The 26,448-nt window shown below is 36.2% G+C and overlaps 1 long non-coding RNA gene across 1 annotated transcript in view; it reads left to right on the forward strand.

Annotated features, from left to right (window-relative positions):
* LOC145542908 (uncharacterized) overlaps positions 1–26,448 on the forward strand; it is a 33,079-nt gene that overhangs the window by 2,910 nt on the left and 3,721 nt on the right. Inside the window, exons 2-3 of the long non-coding RNA XR_014080244.1 lie at positions 5,215–5,345; positions 23,650–23,769. This is a non-coding gene — a long non-coding RNA (uncharacterized LOC145542908). The remainder of the gene's footprint in view (positions 1–5,214; positions 5,346–23,649; positions 23,770–26,448) is intronic.

The raw sequence follows: 26,448 nt of genomic DNA on the forward strand, positions 1-26,448 counted from the left end.
AAACTTAGGACTGGTTGGTTAGTCTGGCTGTTTTTTTCTAATGTTCCCTAAACTTGGTAAGCTAGATTTCAATAATGTCTTATTTCACTTATTTATATTCTGTCCTTGAATTCTTCTAATGTACATTCTAAATACATACACTTACACATAATTTGTGTATATGTCAGTTGAGTTTTGTCTCTGTGGAGTAGTGGAGAATAAGCCAAATAAGCAGCCCCTAACCAGAGCAAGGAGGCTAACAGATGGAGTGCACAGTAGGAAATTAGAGAATAACTGGCAGGATTTTTTTTTATAATGATCCATCTGGAGCCCAAGGGTCAGGATCATCAATCCTGACACATAAGATCACAGCCTCACTTTACATTTAATTTTAAAGTTTACTTTCTTTAAAAAAAAGTTCTCATTATAAAAAAAAAATTAGATAATCAAGAGAAAATAAGGTACAAACTCCCACAGAGTACATACTATATTATAGAATAATGGCTTATACATAAGAAATAACATATTATGAATTGCTGTGGTTAATCACATTAACAGTTCTAAATCTTTGACACATATACTGAACTTCAAGGTGGATGTATTAGAGGAGGTTAGATTGATGGTGGTCAATCAGGACAAAGTGACCACAAAGAAATTTGCCTTTTAGTAACAGTACAGGATGAGTGTTTTTAGATTGGTGAGTGGCTCAGTTCTATACGGGCATTCAGGGACTTAGGCTGATAGTTGCTGTGGTGGGCCAAATTATGTCCATCCTCACCCCCAAAGATGTCCACATTCTCATCCCTGAAACCTGTGAATCTGTTGTTGCTCAGTTGCTAAGTTGTGTCCGGCTCTTTGCAACCCCATGGACTGCAGCAGGTCAGCCTTCCCTGGCCCCTACCATCTCCTGGAGTCTGATCACACTCATGTCCATTGAGTCAGTGATGCCATCCACCATCACATTCTCCATCATCCCTGTCTCCTCCTTCCCTCAATTTTTTGCCTTATATGGTTGAAAGAACTTTGCAGATGTGATTGAAATGGGACTATCCTGACTTATCCAGGTGGACCTAATATAATTTACATGGTCTTTGTGAGAGGGAGATTAGAAGGTCCAAGTTACAAAAGGCAATGTGATGACAAAAGCAGAATCTGAAGAAAATGAAAAATAGAAGCAGAGGTGAAAGATTGGAAGAGGCATTTGGAGATGATATGCTGCTGACTTTAAAAAGAGAGCAAGGGACTATGAACCAGGGGAAGGAAGCTTATTAATAGGTAAGGACTTACTAATGCCATCTTATTGTTTTCTGGCTGTTTTGTACTTTCTTTGTTCTTTTTTCTCTTTTGTTGTTTTAGTATGTGTGTGTGTATGTTTAAATTGATGATCTTTCATAGTTGTATGCTTTGACTCCCTTCTCTTTGTCTTTTGTGTATCTATTCTAGATTCTCTACTGAGATTTTTTTCTTGAAATTAGCAACACCATTAATGTTACAAAAAATAATTTGGTTTCTTAAATCAGGATGTACCAGCACAAAGAAGGAGTCCTTTGTAGATACAACAGCAACATTAAAATGGATGGGATGGATGGGAAAGCACCATTGCAAAGACATTCATGCTCAGTCGCTCAGTCATTTCCAGCTCTTTGCAACCCCCAGGCATTGTAGCCTGTAGACATACACTGGCCTGTAGACATACACTGTAGACATACACTGGCCTATAATTGTCAGCTTCCATTAAAATACATTCAGTAGTCTATGTCCGGGCTTCTCAGATAGCTCAGTTGGTAAAGAATCCACCTGCAATGCAGGAGACCCCGGTTCGATTCCTGGGTTGGGAAGATCTGCTGGAGAGGGGATAGGCTACCCATTCCAGTATTCTTGGGCTTCCTTTGTGGCTCAGCTGGTAAAGAATCTGCTTGCAATGTGAGAGACCTGGGTTGGGAAGATCCCCTGGAGAAGGGAAAGGCTACCCACTCCAGTATTCTGGTCTGGAATATTGTCTGTGTCCAGAAACAGTAGGACTCCTGAGGTGTTTATACACCAATCAATGAAGAATAAGAAATATGAAAAAAAAAAAACAAAAAAAACCTTAGAAACTTCATTTGCCATAAAAACATGGGACATGAATTTTATTTGCCAAACCAAAGTGATTCAGTGATACCATCAGATCAGTGATACCATAGTCCTTTATTAATCAGGGGTTGGGGCTGAGGCAGTCTCATGTGTTCAGATAGCATAAGAATTCATGGAGGGTGGTATGATTACTAATAAACAAGTTCACTGTATATGAATTCTTTCACATAGAGCATATCCTACTGAAAATATCTCTAAGCCTTTGTGGTACTACACAATCCAGCAACTCTACACTTGCCTGGTTATCTTTCCAGAAATCCAGAGCTCTGAGACTAGAGTCTGGCTTACCTAGATTCTGCACATAGCCATCTCCTTCTTTGGTCCTGATAATTCTAACACTGTCCCTGATGGGCTAAGAACATACTTATGTTTCTCTCCATCTAATTCTATTCTTCCTCAGACTTGAGAATCTTCCTCAGTTCTCTCATAGTGTCTCTTCCTTTCCTTCTTTCTATTTTCTAACCCTGATACACAAGCCAAGCACAATCTCTTCAATGAGCTATTGTACACAAGCTTCTCCAAGAAGGAGCTGATTGTCTTACTGGAAAAAGAGAGGAGAAGGGATTACAGCAGAAAAGCCTGACAAGTCAATATCTTCATAAATTGTACTTCTATGACTGTGTAATCAAAACAGTATGAGAAAGTTTACTGTCTGTGTTTCCTTAAATCATTCTTTGCAATTCTGCTTCATTTCCTTGGAACCAAAGACTGCTAAGATTTTAAAACTCTACTAGTAAATTATCAATTAAATGAGGAAATTATTTTCTAGTTATGTTCATCAAAGGTGGAACTCATACACACCTGTTCACTGATTTTCAGTATGTAGAATTATGATAATTTATTTCTAGTACTTTTCCAAAACATATTCAGAAGCTCAGATACTTATTAGGTAGAATAAAAAGGTCCTATTCCATTAACAGTTTCTTTCTGGACTTAAATATTACTATGTTATAGGCACCCAGGTAGATTGTCTTATCTGAAAGGATGAATATTGAATCTTCTGTTTTCACATTATTTTGTTGTAAATGAATCTTTAATGGAAAACAATAGCAAAGACTGTTTAGTAGAGAATTAGCAACAAAAGAATTCAAAGGTTTTCTTTGGTAGGATGATTATTGATTATTTTGATTGCTTTTATATTTGACTCTATATGGTTTCCTTTAGACTTCAGCTTTCTTTGTCTTAATATCAGCATGTTTGACTATGCACATTCTATGGTATATTTTAGGATCTCTACATTTGGCTTGTGGCTAACAACAAATGTTCTCTTCTGTGGCTCATATAGTAAAACTGGTCCAAGGAAAATCTTCTTCATAATAGAAGAGATTTTGCCAAGTTGGACAAGCCAATTAAAGTAATAATAAAATACAAAGATAAAATCATAAAGATGTATTTCTAGAAAGAGGGAGGATAAATTTAGATCAAAGAGAAGAACTAATATTAGCAAAATGGCCCAAACAGAAGGACAGTTTATGGCAGTAGAATTACATTCTTCTCAAGGAAGGCTTTGACCTGCCTGTGATAGTTTATCAGAATGTGGCTGGATCCAAAATTACAAAAGATAATGGATCACCACCCAGAATAAATGTCAATTTTTTAATGGATAAATAAGAATGACATCTATTTTTAAATCTAGAGGCATATTGTTATACATCTTCATCCAACTAGTATATGAGAGAATTTTACCTATATAAGATCTTGAAACTATGTAACCAGAGAGGCCATGAGACAGTATAGTATTAATATTTTCTTTAGCCATTCCTTATGTTGTACACACACATGAACTTCAGATAGGTACCTCACTTGAGTGTTTGTTTTTTTTTTTTTAGAAAGTGCATATTAAATGATTTTTTAACTATTTGATCACTCTAATACCTAATGCTATACTAACTTTTATTCATATAAAAGTTCTGGTAACAAAAAAACATTATTTATGTTTTATAGCCTCTCAGAGAGAGGCTAAATTTCTTGCTCGAGGTTAATAATTTTTCATACAGATGACTGCAGTTTCTCCTAGCTCTTCTTAGTTCACATTACAGGTAGATTAAGACTCAGATTTCTAACTTTCAGGACCCATTTGTTTTATAACACAGCTTAATACTGGTGGTGTTTACTTTGATTAGATCATAATTGATACAATTTTCCATTCCAAAGTTATAATTTTTCCTTTTCAGTATTCCGTTAGAAGGGAATCACTAAGTGTAGCTCATACTCAAGAGGAAGGAAATTAAGCTTTACCATCCAGAAGGGAAGATATTGAAGATTTTGTGGTGATATGTTGAAATTACCATAATAATTAATGTATTTTGGGAAAGATACTTTGAAACCATGAAAATTATCCAAAAGTTTAACCTACTAATTTTTAGCATTCATTGGTGAGTCTCACCATGCAGTGGGAGACTAATGGTGATTTTCTGTTATACTTTCTTCATTTCTTCTGCAGTTACTAATTGCAGTTCTTCTATAAGGAGGGCTTATACCTTTACTCTCTATGTATTTATTCAATAATTTATTTGTGCCAGTAGACTCATGAATACTTATTGTACCCTTTCAGCTATAAACCAATGATATGGTTATTTATTGAAGTGTTCACATTTTTCCAGATTAGCCATTGGGAACCATTAAAGTTGACTCCTTTGATCTTTCCACATAGCCACTCCCCCTGCTCCCTGCCACCCCTTTTTGAACTCTTCTCTGTCATGTGGCACTACAAGATGCTCCAGGCTCATCTTGTATTACTCTTGACTCCAGCAACAGAATCAGCTATTTCTCTAGGTTCTTTTTATTAAAGAATGATAGAAAAAAGAATGGTTAAAAATATATATTTTTTTAGAAAATATTTTTGTTATGGAAATATTTGATTTTTATATAATCAAATTTATTCATTTCTTGGTTGCTGCCTTTGGCCTAATACTTAGGCTTCCCTGGTGGCTTAGTTGATAAAGAATCTGCCTACAATGCAGGAGACCCATACTTAGACCTTCCTCAACTCATTATATATAGTCACCAATGTATCTTTCAGTAACATATTAATCATTTTACAGAACTATAATGTTAATTAATAAGTCTAAGGTAATTCTTATTCTCCTGTTTCATAACTAGGGAAAATGACAAGTCATGATGCTTTTGACTTACCAGCAAATTAGCACATCTGTGTTATCGGGCATACCTCCAAACACTGTGTTTAATTATAGCATCTCTGCAAAGAAAGTTTAAAGATGAAATGCTGATAGGTATGTATATCTTCTAAATTGCACTATATTTAAGATTTTTTAAATAAATTTATTTATTTTAGTTGGGGGCTAATTACTTTACAATATTGTAGTGGTTTTTGCCATACATTGACATGAATCAGCCATGGGTTTACATGTGTTCCCCATCCTGAACCCCCCTCCCACCTCCCTCCCCATCCCATCCCTCTGGGTCATCCCATTGCCCCAGCCCTGAGAAAAACACCAATACAGTATACTAATGCATATATATGGAATTTGAAAGATGGTAACGATAATCCTATATGCGAGACAGAATAAGAGACACAGATGCATAGAACAGTCTTATGGACTCTGAGGGAGAAGGTGAGGGTGGGACGTTCTGAGACAATAGCATTGAAACATATATATTATCATATGTGAAACAGAACACCATTCCAGTTTCGGTGTATTTAAGATTTTTTAAAAATTAATTGGCATAGGCTACCAATGAATCTGGTCAAAGCCTGTTTTTAATAGAAACGCAAATGCATTCTCTTGAGTCAAAGTGAAAAGTCTTAGTAGCAAACTGCCTCTTCCTGGTGCTGACAACGTTATTTTAACATTCTATTTTCTACTATATTGTTGCTTATGAGAAAGTCCTGGAATTGTATTAATGAATTAGTAGGTATAGTGTAAAAGGACATTGCATTTACATAATATTTGCTTGAAGTTGAGTGTCACTCAGTTCAGTCGCTCAGTCGTGTCCGACTATTTGCAATCCCATGGACTGCACCACACCAGGCTTCCCTGTCCATCACCAACTCCCGGAGTTTAATCAAACTCATGTCCATTGAGCCGGTGATGCCATCCAACCATCTCATCCTCTGTTGGTCCCTTTTTCTCCTGCCTTCAAACTTTACCAGCATCAAGGTCTTTTCCATTGAGTCTGTTTTTCACATCAGGTGGCCAAAGTATTGGTGCTTCAGCTTCAGCATCAGTCCTTCCAATGAATATTCAGGACAGATTTCCTTTAGGATGGACTGGTTGGATCTCCTTGCAGTCCAAGGGACTCTCAAGAGTCTTCTCCAACAGTACAATTCAAAAGCATGAAATTCTTTTTTTTTTTTTTAATAAATTTATTTATTTTAGTTGGGGGCTAATTACTTTACAATATTGTAGTAGTTTTTGCCATACATTGACATGAATCAGCCATGGGTTTATATGCGTTCCCCCTCTTGGACGCCCCTCCCACCTCCCTCCCCATCCCATCCCTCTGGGTCATCCCAGCCCTGAGCATTTGTCTCATGCATCGAACATGGAATGGTGTTCCGTTTCACATATGATAATATACATGTTTCAACAAAAGCATCAAATTCTTTGGCTCTCAACTTTTTTTATAGTCCAACTCTCACATCCATACATGACCACTGGAAAAGCGATAGGCTTGACTGGACGGACCTCTGTTAGCAAAGTCACATCTCTGCTTTTTAATATGCTGTCTACGTTGGCCATAACTTTTCTCCCAAGGAGGAAGTGTCTTTTAATTTCATGATTGCAGTCACCATCTGCAGGGATTTTGGAGCCTCCCCCAAAATAAAGTCTGCCACTGTTTCCACTGTTTCCCCATCTATTTGCCATGAAGTGATGGGACCAGATGCCATGATCTCAGTTTTCTGAATGTTAAGCTTTAAGCCAACCTTTTCACTCTCTTCTTTCACTTTCATCAAGAGGCTCTTTAGTTCTTCTTTTCTTTCTGCCATAAGGGTGATGTCATCCACATATCTGAGGTTATTGGTATTTCTCTCAGCAATCTTGATTCTAGTTTGTGCTTCATCCAGCCCAGCGTTTCTCATGATATACTCTGCATATAAGTTAAATGAGCAGGGTATGAAATATACCCGCTCTTAAGAAAATTTGGGTGCATCCTTGCCACTCTGTCTGCTGCTAAAGAAAACAGTCTTCTATGGGGGAAGATGTCATATAAAACTATAATTTTTCACCTGTAATCAGGTATTTCATTCAGTGAAATATTACAGAAATGGTAACATGATCAATTGACCAAAGAAATCAAGAGGAAAAGAAATGGTATAAATCTACCCTATCTAATTCATATATTAGAGATATCACACAGACTTTAAGATAACTGATTTAATATGCTCAAGCTAAGAGGAAATGAAAATTTACCTGTAAACTAAAATTAAGAATTTGGTAGTTATGTCTACATACTAGCAAGTTAGAAACAGCAGTATAGAGGAGTAGTAAACTAGGCGGAAAAATAGTTGAGTAGAAATTCTGCAGTGGTGAGAGAGAAAAAATAGAGGGGGAATACAGAAAGAAAACTTCCCTGGTAGCTCAGCTGGTAAAGAATCCACCTGCCATGCCGAAGACCTGATTTGATTCCTGAGTCCAGGAGATCCTCTCGGGAAGGAAGTGGCAACCCTCTCCAGTATTCTTGCCTGGGAAATCCCATGGAGAGAAGAGCCTGGCAGGCTACAGCCCATGGAGTTGCAAAGAGTCAGACCCAATGGAGCGACTTTTACTTATGTCATGCAGCTAGAGGGTTTATCTGCCTAGCCTCATTACCTTGATAGATAGGGTAGGATCTTAGCATAGCACAAGCAGGGGCATATAGTCACTGCTGCACCAACTTCTAGACCCAAGCGAGCTCTCAGACTCAGGGATCATCAAGCTGATAGCTTCCTTCTTTAAGTACTTGACTCTCACTTCTTTGTGCTCCAGGGTTGTCTTTCTCAAATTCATTAGAAGTATGGTTCTCTGAACTTAGATAACTTGGAAGTATTTAGACATGTGGCATGGGAAGGTGAACCACCCAGGAGGCAACCCTCAGTAATGGGAGATCAAGGTTCTGGATAAATCATCCAGTCTCCCACCACTCAGTGAGAATCCTGGGGTGGTCATTATAGGATTTAACGCTGGTCACGAAAACAGAACACTGTTCATGAACATATCCACTTTGGGGGTTTCTCTCCCTTTCCCATCCTATTTTCCCCATTGCTCATTTGTGCTTCCATGTTCTCACTTCTGAGTCTGAATTTGGGGGGGAGGGTCCAAACTAAGGCTGTGAGGCTCTCACTGTTCCTTAAACACATCAGCTTCATATTCAAAATGGTCACGTTTGTCGGGAAGGGGCTGAGTGTGACTGCCAGAGTAAAAGATTCTTGGGTTTTTTCTTTAAGAGACCTCACTGGGAGAGAGCTATTACTCTGCTGAATTTTCTTATAAAAATTCTGTTCCTTAGCCTTTCAAACATAGAACTCTGATTTTGTGTACTAAGAAGTATTGCATCTGTTCAATATTTCTTCCCTTTTTCTTTGCCCTACATTTCCAGGGAAGACTAAAACCTTCCTTCTTTCTTTATGCATACTAATGCTTTCAAGGAAAACGCAGGCAGTTTTTCTTGAGAATCATTCAGTTTTCAGAATCATTCAAGAATCATTCCTTGAATCCTTTGCCTTTATATAGCTCTTTGAATTTCACTTTTATAGTTTGATTCTTAACAAACACATTCATCTCCTCTTTTTCTACATTTCTACAGGGTACCACCATAATCTCTAAGTATTTATTAAGTATTCTCCACCACCTTTTATCAGCCCTTCATGCTTTTGCTTATGATGTTCCTCACTAAAATGTTCTTCATCAACCTTGTACCTCACTGACTTAGACTCGTAGAATGGAGACAGCTTTGGTGAACTTTCCTTCACCATCAGGCAGTTAAATCCCACCCCCCCTTTTTTTTGCATCCTGCATATACTTTTATTATAGGAAGAATCCCATTTAGTTGCAGTTTTCTGTGTGAATGCCCTTGAGGTCAGAACCTATGTCTTACTCAACTTTGTATCCACAAAACATAATAAGCATGCTTTGTGTGTTGGTGGAACTAATGATCATGTGCATTGTAAGAAGAAATTGTAGTAAAGAATATGCACAAGCTTAAGATACTTTTAGCAGGACATTGATGTTGAACTGTGGTTTAAATCATTTTGAGTGGTCTCCACAATCTAATAGTAACATTCCCCAAATCAGAGGGCTTCTTGACTATGAACCTTGGTGAGTTCACAGAGACATAAAGTATAAATGGCATATGCTGTATAGTTCTTGCCCAATTTCTCAATAGCATAGTTCTACAGGCCATAAGGGTAGCTTTCCAACTGATTCTTTTATGTGAATCATTCTTTTTTTTTGCATACAAAATGCCAACATAATGTGTTAAACACTTTCTACAATAAGAGAAATTTTCACTTCAAAAAGTATCTAAAAATTACACAGGTAACAAAGACTTATGGCTTGTATTGTAATCTTAAGTTTCTCACTAGCACTCAAATTGAGACATGGGCTTACCCAAGGTGCTGTTCATTTGATCTTGACCAAAAAAAAAAAAAAAAACTTGAGAGGCTGAATAAAGCACCAAAGTGCATGAAAGTACCATATGACATAGGGTAGCTATATTAGATATTGTTTCCTTAGACTTTTAACAGCAACATAAGCTTTTAGAAAATGATTAATATTGAACAAAGAAACAAAGCAGGATAGAGTATCAATTTAATTAAAACTCTTGAGTTTTCTTAGGAGGGTATCACAATATAGATACCTTTTATTATAAAGCTGTAATTTTTATTATAAAGCTTAAAATTACATATTAGTTAATTTAATAAATTTTTAATGAGCACCTAGTATGAATCAGGTATGGTAATAGGTATTCAATGTGGAAAAATCAGACAATGCAGATAACACAACAATAGCCAAATTATATCATTAATAGATACCACTGTTCAAAATATTATCTCTCTCTGTCTCTGTCTTACATACACACATATATTTCTCAACACCCCCAAATAAAGAAATCCTATTTGTCTGCCTGTTGCCATAAGGCAACTATACTTTATATAAGGGAGTTTTCTTAATTTGTTTAAAGGACAGTTTATCCTGACTGATGTGGACACACATACACATACACACACCGGTTTTGGCAGTTCCTTTTGGTTGTCCATTTCTCACTCACCTAGGAGTCTCAACATCCCTGGCACTGTGGCAAACTAATTTGTTAGTTTGAAGCACTGTTCAGTCTCAGATCCTATAGTTCTTGGCATTTTTCTTTTCACTTTTGGCCATTGTACAATATCCTGTGAAACTCTGAGAGCAGGCTGTAGCAACCACTTCATGATCAGGAAGATTCAAATCTGAGGACAAAAAAGTCAACACTATGTGTGGGCAGAGCAAAAAATAAATAAATAAATAAATATGGAGAGAACCTGGGTTATTGAAGATAAATCTATGACAACAACTTTTATTCTACATCTAGATTCATTTTAGTTGAAATGATATATTTTGCCTGTTTTTAAAATCAAGTACAATTTTCTGTTACCTGTGACAAAAGGATTTAATCTAAATCATCAAGGAATGTAGAACAATTTTAAAGTCCTAGTTACTGCCAACAAACACAATAACATCCAACATTATATGCAACATACATGAAAGCTTAGTAATAAATATATGAATAGTGAAAGTGTAAGTGTTAGTTACTCAGTCATGTCTGACTCTTTGCGACCCCATTGACAGTAGCACACCAGGCTCCTCTGTCCATGGAATTCTCCATGAAACAATACTGGAGTGGGTTGCCATTCCCTTCTCTGGGGGATCTTCCCAACCCAGGGATTGAACCCAGATCTCTTGCATTACAGGCAGATTCTTTACCAGCTGAGCCACCAGGGAAGCCCATAAATATTTGGGGTACATTTAAAAATTTAATCCTTAAGCAACATTTCTGCATGGTTGTTATTATTATTGTAAACACAGAGAATCTGAGCCTCCAGAGTTTAAGGAATAAGCCTAAAATAAATCAGATAATAGACGACAGAAAGTGAAAGTGAAAGTCGATCAGTCGTGTCCGACTCTCTGCGACCCCATGGACTATACAGTCCATGGAATTCTCCAGGACAGAATACTGGAGCGGGTAGCCTTTCCCTTCTCCTGTGGATCTTCCCAACCCAGGGATAAAACCCAGGTCTCCCACATTGCAGGCGGATTCTTTATCAGCTGAGCCACAAGGGAAACCCAAGAATATCGAGGTGGGTAGCCTATCCCTTCTCCTGACCCAGGAATTGAACCTGGGTGTTCTGCATTCCAGGCAGATTGTTTACCAACTGAACTACAGGGAAGCCCAGATGACAGAACTGAGATTCAAATACAGGTGCACCTGGTAACAAGCCCATTTTGCTAACCCTGATACAGTGTCTCCCAAGTTGTTATGATGCTCAACATTTGTCCCTTTGGTCCTTACTTTTGTGCTAAGCATTTGATGATGGATTGTTCTTACATAAGTAGGGCATGAATTTGGACTGGTTATATAAGTCTCTGTGCAAATAAATGCCAGGAAACATTCTTCCTGAAAACGAACTTCTTAATTCATCCCCAAACAGTAATTTTAAATCAGAGGTCTGCTAGGTTTTCAGATCAGAACTGAAAATTACATGTTGATGAGCTATTACTGAAAGTGAATTTGTCCCACTTGTTGTGGACTAATTTAGTCAACATATATCATCCTTGTAATTGCAAAACATGTTGTATTGTATGGATAGAGAACCAAAAGAGAGATGAACATACCTCCAATCAATCTCTTGTTCAGTAGTTTATTGCTCAAAAATTGCTCCAACCTTCACCTAAACCTGAAACCACAGAGAGAAACAATCCCCCAGACTGCAGGATTCTAAGTTTTAAGCTATCATAGGCCATGTTTAACTAGTTCAGATCACTATCACCTAGACTAGTGTCTACTCTCAACTACTGACATGAAGAGTAAATTAACAAATAAAATCCAAGAAATTAAAATACAGGTATATATGTACATATATACACATATAAATTTTATTGTTTAGTTGCTAAGTTGACACAACTCTTTAGAAACCCCATGGACTGTAGCCCGTCAGGTTCCTCTGTTCACGGGATTTCTCAGAGAAGAATACTGGAGTAGGTTGTCATTTCTTTCTCCTGGGGATCTTCCCGACCCAGGAACTGAACCCAAGTCTCTAACATTGCAGGTGGATTCTTTACCACTGAACCACCAGGGGATTATATATATTTTTCCCAAATATACAGAGCAACAGTGTTCTCTAAATTTCTGGATTTAAAAAAAAATCTCATGAAACAGAACATTTCTTAGTGTATAACTTACTTTTTGAACTGTAGTTGCTTATACTTAGTTACTTAATATGATCACTGGATGATTTTCTATTATAATTGAATGTGATATAATGATAACCCATCTAGCTTCTTAGGGTGGTTGAAAGAGGTAGAAATAAATATTCAGTGAAGATTTTAAAGTGTTGGAGAGTATGATTTGAAATAGAAAGATGAATAAATTATTCTAAAGATCTCTCTTCTGGGTCTGTAGTACCAGGAGTGACATCAGAATATAACCTATTTCTTAACTGTAATATAGTTTTTAATATAAAAGTTAGTTATCATTCACTACCATGGCCCAGAAGAGAAACATAATCCAAATACATTATCCATTGTAATATAGCTTTGACATGCATTTCCCTAGTGCAGTTGTTTTCCAGGGAACCTAATCCTAATTATTTAACACTTTAAAAGTCAATAAATTATTGGAGGGAAGCAAAAAGCCTGTTGGTGGGTGAAATTTCTCTGTGAAATGAAAGTCGTTTCATGAAGTGAGAAGTTACAACAAGGTATCATCTAATAATAGCAAGTAATATTTTTAAATTAATGTTTAGAAATGTATTGCCTGATATTAAAATGACTTTATATAAATGCTGTGTCCTCAATTTAAAAGGACATTGGTAAACCCCCTAGGACTAAAACAGGCCTTTTCTCTATCTAATTAAATTAAGTGCAGTGTACAGTACCTCTCTGCAAAGATTAACAGAATGCATTCCTTGTCAGTTTAAGTGTTGCCTGTGGTGGTATTTTTTTTCTAATTTAATTAAAAGCTGTTCTTTTATGAAGAACCAAGCTTGCAGCATAATTCCTCTTACGTTTACATTTCTAAAAGCTGTTTGGTAGAAAGTAGAGAGTGAAGAGAAAGAAAAGACAAAGGGAGGAGAGGGGGCCAAATAAAGATATACAAGAGGAAGTTAACAATATTTCCTGGTTTTCAGGAAACCTTAAAAGTCAACATGACTGGAAATAAACCAGGTGTCTGGGAAGACACCAGTTTTCTATGTGATGTGTTAGATCGTGTCTCCATCTCAAGCCCAGTCAGCAGCCTTGATAAGAATAATGTGCGTTTGTAATGTAAGGAGGTAATTACACCACAAACTCCCACATATTCAGGTTCCACACAATGGTTTATTATTCACTCATAAGAAGTGAACCAGGTGGCACCAGTGGTAAAGAATCCACCTGCCAAAGAGGAGACACAGGAGACGCAGAGAAGTGAGTTTGATCCCTGGGTTGGGAAGATCGCCTAGAGGAGGAAATGGCAACCCACTCCAGTATTCTTGCCTGAAAAATTCTATGGGCAGAAGAGCCTGGCAGGCTACAGTCCATGGCGTCACAAAGAGTCAAATACAACTGAGCAGACACTTACATATGCAAGAAGTGAAATCTCAAGTCACACAAAACATGAATGAACCTTAAATGCCTATTAAGTGGAAGAAACCAGTCCAAGAATTTTGCATTGTTTAACAGTTCTGATACTAGTATTCATACATGTTGGTGGTAGTTGAGTTTTTCACTATTGATTACAGATAAGCTAGGGGAGGAAGCTAGAATGATCCATGTGGTAATAGATTAGAGTTGGAGACATTTGTATGAATTCATAGTTAGCTTACAATAGATAGTTACAGGTGGAAGTATTTATCGATGCATGTATATATACTGGGTAGTACACATAAATATGTCCTTGCTCTGTGTGGAAGGATCTAGAAACAACGACATCTTAGAAGCATCTATATCTTGTTTTCTGATTGTTGTTTAGTCACTAAGTCATGTCCGATTCTTTTGCTTCCCCATAGACTGTAACTCACCAGGCTCCTCTGTCCATCGGATTTCCCAGGCAAGAATACTGGAGTGGGTTGCCATTTCCTTCTCCAGAGGATCTTCCTGACCCAGGGACTGATCCTGCATCTTCTGCTTGGCAGGAGGATTCTTTACTGCTGAGCCACCAGGGAAGCCCATATATCATTCTCCAACAAAAAAGACCAGGGCTCCTTCGAAAATGTACTGATACCAGCACTGGGGGCAAAAAATATACAATGTGAGCCTGGAGTATATTGTAGTAGCATAAATGAAGTAGTGCTAAAAAGTAACTAAGAAAGAAATAGCCAACAAACAATAGTGGAACATGTCAAAGGAGAAAGCTTCCAATGACCAAAGGTGGAACAAAATGAACCAAAAAAAAAAAAAAACCCCAAAAAACAAATGAAATTGTATTAGGCTATATCCCAAAGTGTAAAATGAATATCCATGATGATTCCACGCTGATATAAATTATTGAGTAATTAGATAAATGGAGGGGAAGTGAAAAATATTTTGTATAAGATAATTCCAAAATATTTATGATGTATTTCTCCCTCACACAGGGGGAACACACTGGAAAGGGGGAAATGAATAACTTGACAATGGAGAAACTGGACAAGAACCACCTCACAAGAGGCTCAAAGTTGACTAACAGTTATAAGTCACACTATAGTATGTGTTCTTGATAAAATGTGAGGAAAACAGTACTTTGTCTTTGAGATTTTCCTCACAAAAATAAATAAACTCAGTCTAATCACAAGAAATATATCAGACTAAGTTCCAATATTGAGAGACATTCTGTGTAAAACCGGACTTGTACTCAAAACTCTCAGTACTATAAAAAACAGAACAAATTGAGAAACTCAAGAAGAGCCTAAGGAGAAATGATTCCTTAATATAATGTGGCATCCTGGATGGGATCCTGGAACATAAACCAAGGGAATTTGAATCAAGTACTGACTTTAGTTAAAATAATCTATCAATATTGGTTCATTCATTTCAGGTCAATTGCTCAGTCATGTCCAACTCTTTGCGACCCCATGGACTGCAGCATGCCAGGCTTCTCTGTCCATCACCAACTCCCAGAGATTACTCAAACTTATGTCCATCGAGTCAGTGATGCCATGCAACTATCTCAACCTCTGTCAGCCCCTTCTCCTTCCGCCTTCAATCTTTCCCAGCATCAGGGTCTTTTCTAGTGAGTCAGTTCTCCACATCAGGTGGCCAAAGTATTGGAGTTTCAGCTTCAGCATCAGTCCTTCCAAAGAATATTCAGGACTGGTTTCCTTTAGGATGGACTGGTTGGATCTCCTTGCAGTCCAAGCGACTCTCAAGAGTCTTCTCCAACACCACAGTTCAAAAGCATCAATTCTCTGGTGCTCAGCTTTCTTCACCGTCCAACTCTCACATCCATACATGACCACTGGAAAAACCATAGCTTTGACTCCATGGACCTTTGTTGGAAAGTAACATCTCTGCTTTCTAATATGCTGTCTAGGTTTGTCAAAGCTTTTCTTCCAAAGTGAAAGCATCTTTTTTTTTTTAATTAATTTATTTATTTTAGTTGGGGGCTAATTACTTTACAATATTGTAGTGGTTTTGCCATACAGTGACATGAATCAGCCATGGGTTTACATGTGTTCCCCATCCTGAACCCCCCTCCCACCTCCCTCCCCATCCCATCCCTCTGAGTCATCCCATTGCCCCAGCCCTGAGCATTTGTCTCATGAATCGAACCTGGAATGGCGTTCTGTTGCACATATGATAATATGCATGTTTCAGTGCTATTCTCTCAGATCGTCCCACCCTCACCTTCTCCCACAGAGTCCATAAGACTGTTCTATGCATCTGTGTCTCTTTTTCTGTCTCGCATATAGGGTTATTGTTACCATCTTTCAAATTCCATATATCTGCGTTAGTATACTGTATTGATGTTTTTCTTTCTGGCTTACTTCACTCTGTATAATGGGCTCCAGTTTCATTCATCTCATTAGAACTGATTCAAATGTATTCTTTTTAAAGGCTGAGTAATATTCCACTGTGTATATGTACCACAGCTTCCTTATCCATTCGTCTGCTGATGGACATCTAGGTTGCTTCCATGTCCTGGCTATTATAAACAGTGCTGCGATGAACGTTGGGGTACACATGTCTCTTTCAATTCTGGTTTCCTCAGTGTGTATGCCCAGCAGTGGGATTGCTGGGTCATATGGCAGTTCTATTCCCAGTTTTTAAAGGAATCTCCACACTGTTCTCCATAGTGGCTGGACTAGTTTTCATTCCCACCAACAGTGTAAGAGGGTTCCCTTTTCTCCACACCCTCTCCAGCATTTATTGCTTGTAGACTTTTGGATAGCAGCCATTCTGACTGGTGTGAAATGGTACCTCATTGTGGTTTTGATTTGCCTTTCTCTGATAATGAGTGACATTGAGCATCTTTTCATGTGTTTGTTAGCCATCTGTATGTCTTCTTTGGAGAAGTGTCTGTTTAGTTCTTTGGCCCACTTTTTGAATGAGTCATTTATTTTTCTGGAATTCAGCTGCAGGAGTTGCTTGTATACTTTTGAGCTTAATTCTTTGCTTGTTGCTTCATTTGCTATTATTTTCTCCCATTCTGAAAGCTGTCTTTTCACCTTGCTTATAGTTTCCTTTGTTGTGCAAAAGCTTTTAAGTTTGATTAGATCCTATTTGTTTGTATTTGCTTTTATTTCCAATATTCTGGGAGGTGGGTCATAGAGGATCCTGCTGTGATTTATGTCAGAGAGTGTTTTGCCTATGTTTTCCTCTAGGAGTTTTATAGTTTCTGGTCTTACGTTTAGGTCTTTAATCCATTTTGAGTTTATTTTTGTGTATGGTGTTACAAAGTTGTTCTAGTTTCATTCTTTTACAAGTGGTTGACCAGTTTTCCCAGCACCATTTGTTAAAGAGTTTGTCTTTTCTCCATTGTATATTCTTGCCTCCTTTGTCGAAGATAAGGTTTCCATAGGTGCATGGATTTATCTCCGGGCTTTCTATTTTGTTCCATTGATCTATATTTCTATCTTTGTGCCAGTACCATACTGCCTTGATGACTGTGGCTTTGTAGTAGAGCCTGAAGTCCGGCAGGTTGATTCCTCCAGTTCCATTCTTCCTTCTCAAGATTGCTTTGGCTATTCAAGGTTTTTTATATTTCCATACAAATTGTGAAATGATTTGTTCTAGTTCTGTGAAAAATACCATTGGTAGCTTGATAGGGATTGCATTGAATCTATAGATTGCTATGGGTAGTATACTCATTTTCACTATATTAATTCTTCCAATCCATGAATACAGTATATTTCTCCATCTATTTGTGTCCTCTTTGATTTCTTTCATCAGTGTTTGATAGTTTTCTATATATAAATCTTGTTTCTTTAGGTAGATATATTCCTAAGTATTTTATTCTTTTCATTGCGATGGTGAATGGAATTGTTTCCTTAATTTCTCTTTCTGTTTTCTCATTGTTAGTGTATAGGAATGCAAGGGATCTCTGTGTGTTAAATTTATATCCTGCAACTTTAGTATATTCACTGATTAGCTCTAGTAATTTTCTGGTAGAATCTTTAGGGTTTTCTATGTAGAGGATCATGTTATCTGCAAACAGAGTTCTGCTTCTTCTTTTCCTATCTGGATTCCTTTTATTTCTTTTTCTGCTCTGATTGCTGTGGCCAAAACTTCCAAAACTATGTTGAATAGTAGTGGTGAGACTGGGCACCCTTGCCTTGTTCCTGACATTAGGGGAAATGCTTTCAATTTTTCACCATTGAGGATAATGTTTGCTGTGGGTTTGTCATATATAGCTTTCATTATGTTGAGGTATGTTCCTTCTATTCCTGCTTTCTGGAGGGTTTTTATCATAAATGGATGTTGAATTTTGTCCAAGGCTTTTCCTGCATCTATTGAGATAATCATATGGTTTTTATCTTTCAATTTTTAATGTGTATTACATTGATTGCTTTGCGGATATTAAAGAATCCTTGCATTCCTGGGATAAAGCCCACTTGGTCCTGATGTATGATCTTTTTAATATGTTGTTGGTTCTGTTTGCTAGAATTTTATTGAGGATTTTTGCATCTATGTTCATCAGTGATATTGGCCTGTAGTTTCTTTTTTTGTGGCATCTTTGTTGGGTTTATGGCTACAGTCACCATCTGCAGTGATTTTGGAGCTCAAAAAAATAAAGTCCCTCACTGTTTCCATTGCTTCCTCATCTATTTGCAATGAAGTGATGGGACTGGATGCCATTATCTCAGTTTTCTCAATGTTGAGTTTTAAGCCAACTTTTTCACTCTCCTCTTTCACTTTCATCAAGAGCCTCTTTAGTTCTTCTTCACTTTCTGCCATAAGGGTGGTGTCATCTGCATATCTGAGGTTACAGATATTTCTCCTGACAATCTTGATTCCAGCTTGTGCTTCATCCAGCCTGCATGTCACATGATGTACTTTGCATATAAGTTAAATAAGCAGGGTGACAATACACAGCCTTGACGTACTCCTTTTCCTATTTGGAACCAGTCTGTTCCATGTCCAGTTCTATCTGTTGGTTCTTTACTGGCATACAGATTTCTCAAGAGGCAGGTCAGGTGGTCTGGTATTCTCATCTCTTTAAGAATTTTCTACAGTCTGTTGTGATCCACACAGTCAAAGACTTTGGCATAGTCATTAAAGCAGAAGTAGATGTTTTTCTGGTTCATTAGTTGTAAAAAATATGCCACACTAACACAATGTGTTAATGCACTGGATATGGGCGTATGGGAACTGTACATACTAACTTCAAAACCTTTCTGAATAACAAAAACTGTTCTAAAAATTTATTTTAAAAAGCAAAGTTAAAAAGAAAGGCAAATATTACTTAAATATTAAGAGAAAAATTTTGAAAACAATTTCAGCAGTGATTTTAGCTTACAGATCTTCTGTCATTTGGTAATTCAAAATCTGCTTGTTGGGAAGATGGAATAAGTGAGAAGAAAACAGAAGGAAAAAAAGACTTAACAGCATGGTTTTCTTAATCCCATTCTTCTGACCCAGCTTTTGGTTCAAGGGTATAAATGAGTAACAGATGTGCGACTCGGATCTTTTCCAGCCTTAAGGAGAGTATGATGCTCAACAAAGATTCCAGACCACAGTTCCTCCAGTCTGCCAAAAATGTCCACTGGGGACAGTCCAAACATGAGAAGATTGTTTCAACACACAACCAAATGGGGTAGTATAAAATAAAAGAAAGCCATGGCAAAGCTTAAATCAAGGGAATGAAAAATTCACCTTTTGGAGGCTAGTGTCATTACAGATAAGTCCTGCCTTTTCTTTAATGAGATCATAATATGAGTCATCTGTCTATTGTGTATATTTTGAACTTCACAGGTCTAGTAAACTGGTACGGAGAATCCTTTATGGGAGGCTACAGGTTTTTGAATTTGAAAAGTGTTATTTTTCTGAAATAAGAAAAAGCATGCACAAAATGGACATTTATCTGTTGTTTTTATTTTAAAAGAGATGTTATGATGAATTTCTGCCTGATGTTATTGTTTTGTGATGACAGCATTTTATTCTGTTTTGCTTCCACAGTTGCTTGCCATAATGATTTAAGAGAGGAAGGAGGTTAGTGGAGTAATTTTGCAACAGTAAGAGCAAACTTGTGGAAGGTCATATCACTGCTCGATTCTTATTTCTCAGTATAGGACCCTTCCAGCAACAAGCATATAGTTGCTGAAAGAGCTGGACTCAGTAGTTGGAGAAAAGTTACTTCCTACAAGTTTTTGGATATGGTCTTGTACATAGAAATTGAATAGCCTTTTGTTAAAATGGCTACTGGAGGCATATTGCTTCCTAGGATTTATTTGCTGTGAGTTTTTTTGTTCTGTCTTAAGGTAAAACCAAAATAAAACAAATAAAAAGAGCCATAAAATGTGTTGGCTTTTCAACAGTTTTATGGAGCCCCAAAATATACTACAATATTTTCTTTATCTGAAGAAATTTAAGTTTTGAAATTAATTGAGGTAATGTTTTTAACTCAACAGAGTAATTTCCAAAAGAGTTTTAAATTTTACCAATTGAAATCAACAATTTACCAGAGGTCTTACTGCTTCTGGAAAGCCTAACTGTTGAAAAATTGCAATTCTCAAGAAAAGCATCAGAATTTATTGAGTATTGTTTATGTGACTAACACTGTAAACATGTTATTTTACTTTGTTCTCACAAAAGCTTTCTGAAATAGTCTTGGTTACAATTTACAAATGAAAAAATTGAGGTCAAGAGTAATTAACTTGTTCTGAAGATCACATAGCTGTGAAGATTGACTCCTGAACATGACTCCAAAGCCAAAAATAAAAACATGTACACATTTACACACTATATATACATATATATGATTTACTTATCATGTATATAATATGTAAATATGTATATATAATATGCATTATATATAATTAATTTAAAATGATAGACTAATCTAGCATTCAAATTTAGCCCAAATTAGAGTGTTTCTAGCTGTAATATCTAAATTTCTTGAGGGCATGGATCATGTCTTGTTACTTTTCCACCCAGCTCAGTGCCCAGAAAAAAGTGAACCCTCAACTGTAATCATTGCCAGACTGAGTAAAAAATGCTTGAAAATAGTGTTTCTCATTGATTAACCTTTCCCTGAATTCTACCAGAGGAGGCAGTAGTATTAAAATTTGCTAGTGGCTCAACATTTTGAGACATGTCTCACATGGTTTATACCTCAACTTAGACATGATCTTCGAGAAAAAAATAGAAATATGTTCAGAGTTTGGCTTGATCAGTACCAACTCTATTCTCACTTTTGTCACAAGAGTTTACTGTTTCCCCACTGGGAACTAGATCAGGTGCCCAAAGTTCAGATGACTTAATAAACCATATTTCCAAAATCAGGTTTTGTGTGTGGGAGTGTTATTTTTCCTAGCCTTTTTTTCTCTTTTGTCAAAGCTAAGTTTTATTTTGTTTTGTTTATTTTGTAGAACACATTGCAGTCTGAGACTATTCAAAATGAGTTATGAACATTTTATCATAGACACCATGGTTTACTTATGCTTCTTTTTACCTCCTCCACCTTGCCAATAAGCAGAATAATAACTGCAAAATGACATTCCAAATTCTTTTAAAGGAAATCCTTCATCCAAAAGACTTATTTTGAGATGAGAGACTGAAAAATTCTCAATTTGAAAGTCCAAATATGAATGAATGATCTGGGTTATCAGGAAGAACTGCCAGTATGTAAGTACGCGCAGATTTATCATGTGTGGAGACTACAAAGATGAGTAAAATGCAGCTTTCTGTACTTAAGGATTTTTGTGTTATTGTGATGTGACCATCAAAGCAATTTTAAACATTTTGAACATCAATGTATTTCTGCATTTTAGAAATCATATATATATTTTTTTCTCTCTTTAAAATATCTCTGCTGTTATTTGTAAGGGAATCAGATACAATAGTTACTTGTTCAATAGTAGCTTATTGTATGCAACACAGCTTAAGGAAAAAAGGATAAGTGTAGATCTGTTTTGCTTCTGTCACCAACCAGCAAAGGGACCTGCACAGGTCATTTTAACTTTACTGAGTCTCTTATATCTTTTGTTAAATTGTTCGTGCTCATAAACCAGAGGTCAGCATTTAAGTGTATCAAGTACCCACTATGTATATAATAAAGGAAATATCTGCTTGTATATCAACTCAGTTAACTCAGTTAATTAAGTGGTCTTAAGCAATTCATCTGTCTCTGTGTTACACAAGGTACTGTGGGATACTGGATCAAGTATATCAGAATGGGTTTGATTCTCAGCATTGCTACTGCCAAGATCAATGACTGCTCATATTATTTTTATGAACCTCATACTACCCATCTGAGGAATGATAATAAAAATATGGGTGTTCATAATAAAACTAATAATATTTTTCTTCTTACTTAATGCTCTTAAAGGCTTCCTAGTGCAGACATACTTTATTGCATGGACTTTTTGGACATAATAATTACCATTTTTTGTATGATGGAACAAACCAGTGTTGTGTTATTGATAACTACTGGTCCTCAAATGTTTCGTACAGTGTTCAGCATGTGCTAGTCTATACACTCTTCATTTTCTTCCTTTCCTTTCTCAAATGTATTAGCCTCTCTAAAAGGTATACAACTTTGCGCTGCAAGTTTTCAGTGAAAAAATATAGAAAAATAATTGAAAAATATAGAAGAAACTACTTCCTCTTCAATTCAAAACCCTAACCTGAAGTTGTAATGCAGAGTATTCAATCTTTATGATCAGACTGAAGTTTCCTTGATGTTGTCAATATGCTATTTATATCCTCCCCAAATGCATCAAGATGTATCTGCTTTTAAAATGCCATCACTGATTCATTTCTAGGATAGTCTTCAATACTGACTGTACTGCACTCTATGCTGTTTCTCTTCTTTCTCCTGCCCAGATAGCATTTATCTAGTTGGGCATAAGGGCAATGGAGCTTTAAAACTCTAAGAAATAATTCTGAAGAAACTGTTTAACATTCATCTTCACACCGCAGAGGTCACAAAAGTCTCTCGTCTTTTAGTAGAGGATGCAGTTTCTTATGCCCAGGGACACTTGAGTACCCTGTTGTGGCTTGGCATTAAAACAAATACTGATGTTCTTCTGTAGGACTACAGGCTAGCCTTTTGTTTATTATTGTTATATTTTATTTGTATAGATATCCCGCCATGTTCCGTGCTATAAATAGTGATGTTTTTATTGTTAGTACCGCACACTTAATAAAGCTGCAGTTTTCCTGGCAATTAATTGTGCTGACAATCAATGCAGGGCTGCAGGCAGTGTGTTTATGTGCTGAGCTTTTGATGAGTGAAGCCCTAAGAAGTTGGGCTGTCAAAATTAAATACACCGCTCAGACATAAAGCCACATTCTGTTTTTGGTCTGACCAAATGACAGTTGATTACAGGCTGAACCCAGACTCAGTTTTGCTTATAAAGTAGAGAACATTTGGTCACCTTTAAGCAATAAGGTTAAACTTTTATTTAGGACAAAATAGCATGAGAAAATTACTCAGGTCTGCTTTTGCTCAGGGTGTAGTCTATTTTTGATAAACTTTTCTTCTTTTGAAGCTCCCTAGCAGCTTTTGGAAAGCTTTTTGTTTTCTACCAAGCTAAAATACACATATATGTTTGGTATATTTGGTAGATATTCCCAATTTACTCACATAATTTCCTTGGATTAAATATGATTGATGATTTGTGTTTTTCTCTCCATTTTTTTTCTTTTTCCATGAACTAAACAACACTCTTCTGTGGCATTTGACTTTGTGTCCTGACTCAAATGTTTAACATTTGTCCAGTGATGATGACAGTGAGAGATCAAAGACATTTGACTATTGGAATGGAAAGAATTTTCATTTAGCAAATGACTGTGGGAAACTTGTTATTGTATTATCCAGCATAAAATCTGTTTTACAGAGGTAAGGGTGAACTATTATTTTAACAATTCTCAAGTTATCCAGAGTTCTTACTGTCATTTTCCTCAAAGTATCATTTAGACAATAGTTAGTAAAACTCAAAGTCCTTGTTCCTTCACACATCATGATAAATATGTGAAACTTAATTCATACTGAATTCCAGTAATTTTTAAATCAAACATGGATTTGAATCAAATGAACCTTTCAGTCACATAAACCCATATTTTGATAACAGAAATAATGTTGAGATTCTTAGTTTCCTCTTCTTGTTATAACTCTTAAAATGCTTTCCTATTCATCATCTCAGATTTACAAGAAGTTACTCTATGGCTTAGTGATTTGTTGAGGACAAACCTTGATCAGAACAGGTTAATATTTGGTTAATGACTAATTTAACAAGTAAACAATAATCTTATAATAACAAAGACTATTGGTGTATACTGTTTTATAAACTTTTCTCTATAGATTTTGATGTTACAATTAAAAGTACAATATTGAACTTCTGATTTCCATTTAGGGAGGTTGAAAGTAAGAAAGAGCATTGCTCTAAACCATACAACAAAAAAATAACCTGACAAATATCATGTTCATGACTTTTCTTGAATCCATGAAGTTTGAAGTCACAAAATAATCAACTGGTTCAAAATATAAAGAGGGAAAATCACTTACATTGAGAAGTGAAGCATAAATTCTTGTTTACCTGAACAAGATGCAGCCAGACGCTGATAAGCAGAATTTAGCTAGGATCACTGACAAATTGATAGAGCACAGTCAAATGTACACTGTAAATATAGCTGAAAAAAAGGAATTGTTTACACTCTCTTACAGACTTTTCCTGCATGACATCCATCAAATAATCACAACCATACACACACAGAGTATTTTAAGAGAGCTTCCCTTATAGTAAAAACTTGAGAAAAAGAATCAGCTGTGAAAAGGGCACAAAACTCTGTCAAAACAGGTTAAATTTCATTTCCCTAAAGAATAACACTCATAATCTCCAGAGAGAGGGATAAACAAATGCTGTTGTCCTAAGAGCACTGGAGAAAATCTGTGGCATCTAGGAAAAGAGAATAGGAGGAAAACTCCCCATCACTGGAGGATGAATAGGAATATCTGATAGGTTAATGGAGGGAAGGAACACTGAGAAAACTAAACACTCAAGATCTATGGGACATGATATCTGCCTGAAGTTATATCAGAACCACATAGAATTATCTTCCATTCTCTACTGCCAGGCTAACTTCGTGCCTCACTCATTGCAACTCATTGTCAGTCTCCTGTGTCCATGGTATTTTTCAGTATTCACTTCAGAATACTGGAGAGGTTGCCATTTCCAACTCTGGAGAACCTTCCCAACCTAGGATCGAACTGTATACAGGGTCTCCTATATCTCTTGACATTAAAAAGAGAAATTAGAAGTAACTAGATTAATATCAAATAAAGTGAAAGTGAAAAACACTCAGTCGTGTCTGATACTTTGCCACCCCATGGACTGTAGCCTGCCAGGCTCCTCTGTCCATGGAATTCTCCAGGCCAGAATACTGGAATAGGTAGCCATTCCCTTCTCCAGGGGATCTTCCTAACCCAGGGATTGAAACCAGGTCTCCCCACACAGCAGGCAAATTCTTTACCATCAAATAGGAGATACCAGAGATATCTGATAAAGAGAACATTACATAGTGACAAAGGGTTTAATTACTCAAAAATACATTAAGTCCTTGATGTGTAAGCATAAGCATTTAATAGAAAATATTCTAAATTAATGAAGCAAAATATGTGAGAATTACAATTATAAATAAATCTGCAAGTTTGAGGATTTAAATATCCTTCTCCAAATGATTGCTCACTTTCATGCAAAAAATATATTTAAGCAATACAATTCTGATCAAGTACCAGTAGGGTTTTGGGGGTTACTGAACAACATGAATCAAAAAGTCATCTATGAGCATAAATAGGAAAGAACAGCAAAGGAAATCATGCAACTAAAGAATAATGAAGTGGGAGAAGAGGAATGATTATTTTGTAGCTATTAAATAACAGTATAGATTTCTAGAATAAAGAGAGTATGATAAAACTTGTATGAGAAAGAGAAGTCATAGAAATAGACTAGCAAGTCAAGAAAGAGATTAATTATGTGCATTGTACCTATTTACAGTCTGATAATCTTACTATTTAACATAAATGAGAACAAATAATGTTTACAATGTTAAATGATGCTGAGATAATTGCTTAACTTTTGGAGATAATTTTTTAAAAAGGATTCACTTCTTATAATAAAATTAATTCTAGATGCTTGAATGCTACAAGTTCTAAAAAATAAGTTTAAAGTTCATTTCATCTTAAAAGGGGCTAGGGCTATTTAATTATAACCCACAAGATTGAATTCTTAAAAAAAAAAGAAGTGATAGAATTGACTTAAAAAATAGCACTACATATAAGATTTAAAAATAAATTAAAAAGCACTATATAAACAACTACTTTTACTGATCAGAAACTGTCACTAGTAATACTCAAAGGAAAATAAAATCCTAGGGGAAAAATAGCTGTGACATATATGAAAATGGTTGGATATTTTTTCCTATTATGTCAAAAATGTCTACAAATCAAAATCAAAATAGCAGCAATATACCTAATTCTTGTCTAATCTTTCTGTAAACATACTAATAACACATCTCCTGG

This window comes from Giraffa tippelskirchi, chromosome 3 (assembly GCF_054371585.1).
Source record: "Giraffa tippelskirchi isolate mGirTip1 chromosome 3, T2T-mGirTip1v1.2.pri, whole genome shotgun sequence".
Lineage (NCBI taxonomy): Eukaryota > Metazoa > Chordata > Mammalia > Artiodactyla > Giraffidae > Giraffa > Giraffa tippelskirchi.